The sequence below is a fragment of the Pteropus alecto genome, unplaced genomic scaffold (assembly GCF_000325575.1).
Source record: "Pteropus alecto unplaced genomic scaffold, ASM32557v1 scaffold23, whole genome shotgun sequence".
Taxonomy (NCBI): Eukaryota; Metazoa; Chordata; class Mammalia; order Chiroptera; family Pteropodidae; genus Pteropus; species Pteropus alecto.
This window is the reverse complement of record NW_006435837.1, coordinates 3474064-3481398: the sequence shown is the minus strand read 5'-3', so window position 1 is coordinate 3481398 and position 7335 is coordinate 3474064. Positions and strand designations below refer to the sequence as shown.

The 7335-nt window shown below is 45.9% G+C and overlaps 1 pseudogene; it reads left to right on the top strand.

The window, feature by feature from the left end:
- The first annotated feature begins 554 nt into the window (after positions 1-554).
- Positions 555-671, top strand: LOC112479518 (annotated as a pseudogene).
- The last annotated feature ends 6664 nt before the right edge of the window (positions 672-7335 follow it).

Here is a 7335-nt window from a genome sequence, read left to right as displayed (position 1 = left end):
TTCCCCCACGCGACGAAAGGTTTATAACCAAGGGAGGTGCCATCAACCAAAAACATTAAAAACAACAAAACCATACTCTCCCTTTTCCTATTCCTTTGGAATCTTAACTGGGTTCCTTGGGCTTACACCAGGTGTTCTCCAAAACAGCTGAGTGGTTCAGGAACCCTCAGGAGACATGGATTCTAACCTTCAAGTTAGAAACTTACCCAGGAAGGGTGATGAAAAAGTTTTCAAAATAAATAGCGGTGCTGGTTGCACAGCACTGTGAATGTATTTAATGGCACTAAATTGTGCATTTAAAAATGGTTCAAATGGCAAATGTTGTTATATGTATTTTACCATTTTTAAAATTAATAATGTAATATTATTAAAAGCTGTTGAATTTCATACTTTAGATGGGTAAATTCTAAGATATGTGAGTTATATCTCGATAAAACTGTTTAAAAAAAATTTATCAGGGAAACAGCCTATAGAAAGAGCCTCGCTGGGGAAAGCAGGAGCCTGACGTTTATTGAGCACCTATATAAGTTGCTAGTTCCCTCATACTGAAAGAGAGATGCTCCCATGCCACCCTGAACGCCCGATCTCGTCTGATCTCAGAAGTTAAGCAGGGTCGGGCCTGGTTAGTACTTGGATGGGAGACCACCTAGGAAGACCAGGTGCTGCAGATGATAAAAAAAGAAAAAAGAAAGAGACATGGGTTCTGCAGCTAGGGGACCATGTCACTTTGCCTCTCTGAGTTTCAGTTTCATCATCCAAGGTATGGACCATGCATACCAAGGACCCTTCCACCTCTTCAGTCTCAGGTACTGATGTGCGAGTGACAGAAAGACTCATCATCTGTCACCCAGCATAAGCACATCCCACTAGGCAGGCAAAAACATCAGGGGAGCCAAACAAGGGACAAATAAGTTTGAAAACTTTGCGACCCAGAGTTGACAAAAGAGGGGCAAGAGCTGTGTTAAGGCACTTTCGACTCAGAGAACAAAATGGTGAAAGAGGGCCAAAGAGGCCTCCATCGACTTCTTGGTTCATTCATAAAACAAAGGCTATGGCTAAAAGGGAAACCTTCTGTTCCAGAGCGGCTGGTGATGAAGGAGGGAAATAGTGCTCCAGCCATCTGTGTAACACCCAGAGCCAGCTTCCCCAACACTCGGACCGGAATACTGCAGTGGCAGCTGTCTTGTGCATTGTAGGATATGTAGCGGTGTCCCTGGCCTCTGCCCACCAGATGCCAGTAGACTACCCTCCCCCCACCATCTGTGACAACCAAATGTTTCTAGACATTGCCAAATGTCCCCCTGAAGGGCAGAATCGCCCCTGGTTGAGAACCACTGCCAGAGAGAATTTTCTATCTTAAAACTTGCCATTCTTTGTTGAAGCCCTGTGACACGTGTGGTGTTACCCTTCTCATTCACTGCAGTGCAGGCCACTGTGAACTGTTAGCAAACAGACCTTGTCGGCAAGCTCTCTCTACCTGGGGGATTTTTGAGAACTACAAACACTCCTAGCAACCAACGGCCTTGGAAAATTTCTAGTAACCGTACTTGGGTGAAAGGGTTACTCATTCATTCATTTGTTAACATAGGGCAGTTATTGTATGCCAGGCGATGAGTCAGGGCAATGGAATTGGGGATACCCAGTCAGAGATAAACAAACTTAATACATGATGAAGTGTTGTACAGCCACCTTTGGAGCAGGCCTCAAAAGATGAATGAGAGGTATGAGAGAATGAATAATAACACCCCCCCGCCCCCGCCAAAGATGTCCACACCCTAGTCACCAGAACCTGTAACTACTTTACCTTCCATGGCAAAAGGGACTTTGCTGGTGTGATTAAGCTAAAGATCTTGAGATGGGTAGGGGATACTGGATTATCCAGGTGGGCCCAATCTAATACAACGCTCATTATAAAAGGAAGACAGGAGGGTCAGAGTAAGAGAGAAGGAGATGTGAGAACAGAAGCAGAGGTTAGACTGATGTGGCCACAAGCCAAGGAACGCAGGCTATCTCTAGAAACTGGAGGAAACGGGTTCTCCCCTAGAGCCTCCAGAAGAAAGTAGCCCTGCAGACACCTTGATATCAGCTCAGTAAAACCCATTTGGGAACTCTGACCTCCAGAAGTGTAAGATTACAAATTGATGTTGTTTTATGCTACTGGGTTTGCAGTAATTTGTTACAGCAGCAAGAGGAAACTAATACAAAGAAGGGAGTTAAATTGTTCCACATCAAGGGGATATGTGGAAAAGACTCAGGCCTGATAGACGATGGAGCAAAAAAGGGCTTGCGTTGCTGCTGGGCTTCACAAAGGCTCAGCTAAGGCATTCAGGATCTAAAACAGCTGCATAATGGTAGAGACATGAGGTTAATTCCAGAAACATCTGGGGCTTGACTGTGAATTGAAAGGTGCTGAGAGACGAGACAGGAGGAGGAAGAAGAGGCAAGCGAATTGCAAAACGTCAATGGAAGTGACAGGAAAGGTGGTAATACCCTCAAGGAAATGGGGAATAAGAGTCAGGACAGGTACCATGAAGAAGAGATGGTGAGCTCAGTTTACGACATGCTCCGTTTGAGGTGTCTAAGACACACCTGGGTGAAGTTAACTAGGATAGGAACAGGAAGGGGGCCACAAGCCCAGGAATGTAGGCAGACTCTGGAAGCTGGAAAAAGCAAGAAAAGGGATTCTCCCCTAGAGCCTGCAGAAGGAATGCAGCCCTGCCGACATCTTGATCTTAGCTCAGTGAGATCTATGTTGGACTTCCAAGCTCCAGAACCAAAGATAATAAACCCGTGGCGTTTCTAGGCACCAAGTTTGTGATAATTTGTTATAGGAGCCATTGGAAACTAATACAAGTACCAGGTATAGAAAATCACTAACAGATATCAAAAACCCTAATAATGCTAACAACCTATTTTTAATGTCCCTTCTAAAGAGCATGGAGGGGAAAAGATGATGAGAAAGACCTGTGTGATACTCTGGTAAAAGCCCAAGTGACTAACAGATGGGTCGGCTAGTGTCACTAATGTCCAGGTGTTGGAGGTCTGGCTTAGACTGGATTCATGAAAGGATCAACACTCCATGAGACGTTTGTTCTGAACTAGGAGCCTATTTTTCTCCTCTAAGGTCATGTGTCACTTACAACAGCATCTTATTTTATGACCGGAGTGCCCATACGCTCTTCAGTGACCCATGCACTCTGGACCTCAGCTTTCTGAAGTGCAAGGCAAGATGGTTCTACGAAGTCAAGGTAACCTTGACTGGGCATCAGAACCACCTGGAGAGTTCACTAATACACAGACTGCTGGGCTCTACCCACAGAGTTCCTGATTCAGTAGGTCAGAGTTGGGAATTTGTGTCTCTAATGGGATCTCAGAGGAGCATGATGCTGCTGGTCTCTTATATTACACGCCAAGAATCAGCATATTAGAGATGCTACTTCTCCCACAATGAAAAGATTCTAGTATTTTCCTGCCCTGCATCTTTATCACTAAGAGCTCCCCTGACTTCTTGGTTCTTAGCAGCTTGCTCCTCGTTACTCTGGATGTCTGCCCCTGGTATAGCCTTTCAGTTGTCTGTTCTGCTTGAAGTTGAACAAGAGTCCCCAGATTAGAGCTGGCTGACATTAAGGAATTAGCCACAGAATATACCTAGAAAGCCATTCTCCTCCCCACCATTTCCTATTCCCTGTTCCAACTCATCACTTAGTTAACTCAGGGACAGTAAAACCGCTCCTGCCGTCTGTGAGCTGGCTGAGCACTTTCCTGTTGAACATAAACAACTGCACAGAACACAAACATCAGGCAAGGCCACTACGTAACCAGGATGGGACAAGACAAAAAAAAAAGACCACTCAGTAATCATGTCTGAACACAGACAAAGCATGAACCTTGTCCAAACCGCAAATGTCACCAAACATCCCCCAATCTTAGCTAATGAGCGACTACTGCTTCTTTACTCAAAACAGCATCTGTCTAGTCTTCCCTGCTTCTAGATGATGTTTAATAAGACTCACGATCATGGAATTACTCCTGCTTCCTGACAGCATCCAGTCGAGAGCAGTGCCCAGCTTCCTTAAAATGCTCCAAAAGCACCTGACACAGGCCCAATCTTATATGTGGATCTTTGTGACACACTCTTGTTGTGATGCCCCAATGTGTGCGTTCTCCCTCACTGTAAGAAGAAGAAAACCGGTTTGTTCCACTCCAGGCATGTTACTCGGGGCATGCCTGGAGGGCAGTAACAACTCCTACTCAACTTCCAGATTTCAGCTCAAACATCTCCTCAATGACAGTCCTTACCTTCTCTATGCTAGATCCAGATTCCCCCTCACTAATTCCTTTCACGAGACCTGCCATGGCTTATAATTATATACTGTCATGAGCACCACACTAAGTCTACCTCTCCCACCAGACTGAGAAGTCCATACGGGCAGGTCTGTGTGTGTTCTGCACCTGTTCCTAACACAATTCCTGGCACAAAGCAGGAAGTCAATAGATATTGGATAGATGGATAAATGGGTGAATAGTGACCACTGTACTCAATCTTCTTTAAAACAATTACAAATACAAGGATCGATGAGAGAATATCAGCAATGCAAAAAGAACTGAAGTGGTCAGAGATGAAACAACCAAGGTCTGTGCAACCAAGATGATAGCAAGGGATTGCCCATGCTGTGATGGACATACAGTCATGAACGATAAAGGTGGAGCCTTTTCTTCCATTTCTAAGTCGAGACTGTGGAGGCCAACACATGATACTCATTTTGGCTTTAGTTTAGCATAAAACAGTGTACCATCAAAACAATACACTGCTAAAAACAGTCCAAACTTTGTTATTACTCTGGAATTCTTTAAATGGAAATCATTTGCTGGGCTTGCACATCCTTCACTGCTCACAAATTTGGGGTTGTAATAATATGTGTGCAGTTGTAATTACAAGAGGCTTTCCCTGTATCTGGCACTGTAGGCATCACTCCGCAAGCTCGGAGGGCACATTCTGAGTGGGCTTTTGTAAGAGGCCATTTCGCAACTAACTGGCTTCATTTCAGGGCTAAGGATTTAATGCTTTTCAGTTATTTTTCAGCTCAAACACAATTTTATTATGTTATCCATCAACAGAAAAATCATTATCAGGCCAGGTAAGAATCTAAGTGTGTCGAATTGATAAACTGGACAAATCTTCTGAAAACCAAAGAAACTTAGGGGAGTGGAGGAGGGGGATGCCTGTGTGCGCACACACACCCACTTCAGAAATAGCACTGTTGTGTGGCTCCACCAAAAGACATACGGAATCAATTGTCAAATACCTGTACTTCATCACAAATACACTGCTGAAGATGCTTTAGAAAATAGCAGGTGATCTTTAGACACAAACTATGACCATGCTAAATCCCACTATAAACATTTTAATGAGTTAAATGATAATATTCATTTCGATCTCATCGCCTCTAAGTATTAATACCTGAAATAAATGAAGATCACTTTCTGCGCCTCCCCTCCTTTTTGTAATGGTTACAGTAAAAAACGATTAAGCTTGTAAGATCTTTAAACTGCAGAAGCGTTCTAATTTTCTTAGAAGGTTCTGGATAATGAAAACAGTTCAGACTTGAATGATAAACAGATCTGTTTCTTCTTAAATAGGACTCAGTCCTCTTTCCACTGAGACAGAGAAAGCACAGTCCAGCCATGGAAGAAGACATTTGGATCTAACTTTTTCTGTGCGACCCTCCTGGCGACCCACCCAAAATGAAAGGCGACCAAAACAGCATTTTTGGCTACCTATGGAGAAACCAATTTGTTACTAAAGTAATTGATTTTAAAATATATACTTTTGTTAATGAACTAAATCATCTTATTAGGTGCCAAAGCAAACCAAGAGTGTGAAGCTAAGTGTTTTGTCTTCCACAGAGTAGGAAGGTTTAATACCTTTCATTCATTCATTCATTCAATAAATATTTATTTAGGGCCTGCTCCATGCCTGGCACCGAAGAAAACAGTGCTGAGCAAAACGGTGCAACACACCGTGGCCCCTATGGTAATGGAGCTTACAGTAGGGGAGATAAATGTTAAACTCAAATAAATATGTAATACTGTTATACAAAAAAGAAAAGGTGCTATGGGAGAAAGGGTAACGGTAACAGAGAGGAACTAATTTAGACTGGGGGTGGTGTGGGGATCAGAGAAAGGCATTGAGAAAAAGTGACACTGAAGCTGAGAGGCCATCAGATTGCCACCACTTTAGAAAAGGAAAACTGTTTTGGCAAATGACCACAAATGAGATTTTAAGTTTGCCTGTCAACAACTGATTGGGTTAAACCTCCCCTTTTCCAGTGCATCTGTCTTCACGTGCATCCTATGACTACTCGCCTGTCCATTTGACTCACCTACCCAAATCCTATTACCTGAACACGGAAAGGTCTCACTTTATTATAATTTATTATAATCTACGGTCTTCCTATGCTTGGCCTAGAAACACCCAAAAATAATCTGCCAGAGGCATGAAAAACAGAGATTGGCTGTCAGCCAGAATATCATTACCTGGGTGGACCAAACGTTTAATTGTCCAGGCAGTCACGAGTCCTTTGCCCAGTGAAGTGTCAAGACCCCCAGGCAACAAAGTGGCTCCAATGCTCCGGGGTCTATACCAGATGGGACCTGGGGAGCCTAATGGTTAGGTGCCTACTTGGAACTGATGTTTGATGAGTAAACCAAGGACTGGATCACCATTTCCAGTTCCCCGAGCCTGCGGACTTAGAGGGTGTGGGAAGTGGCCTTTGAAAATCACCCAGCGGAGAGCTCCCCGGGCTGGAGGAAGGCAGGCAAGCAGAGAGGGGATCAGGGTCGGGAGGAAGAGGGGCGCCCAGGGAGGCACATCAGGCGCTCAGGACCGGAGGATGGCACGCCAGGCCGGGTACCGGGGCCTTTCCTGTCCCCCACCACACCAGCCCCCAGCAAAGGACACCCCGTCCCCCGCCGCACCGAGACCCCGAGATTCCGGCTTCCCCGGAGGCGGGGCAAAGCAGGCGCCGCGCGCAGGGCCGGAGCCCACCAGCTCCGGGTACCCGCGTCCTCAGCGCAGAGGAGGGCGCGCTGGGGCCAGAAAACGGCCAAAACCAAACTCTCCCCGCCCACCCGAAAAGCCAACCACACCCCCTGTATCCCTCAGCCCAGCCGCCCCGGGACGGCCCCCGCGGTCCTCGCCTAGGCCCCCTCAGGGTTCCCGTCGGCGCCACGAGGGCTCTGCAGGGGCGCGAGTGGGAGTGAATGGGAGTGCGAGAAGCAGGCAGGGTGCCCACCGCTGTGTCACCCTCGGGGGCCCTGCCCCCGAGGCGCCCT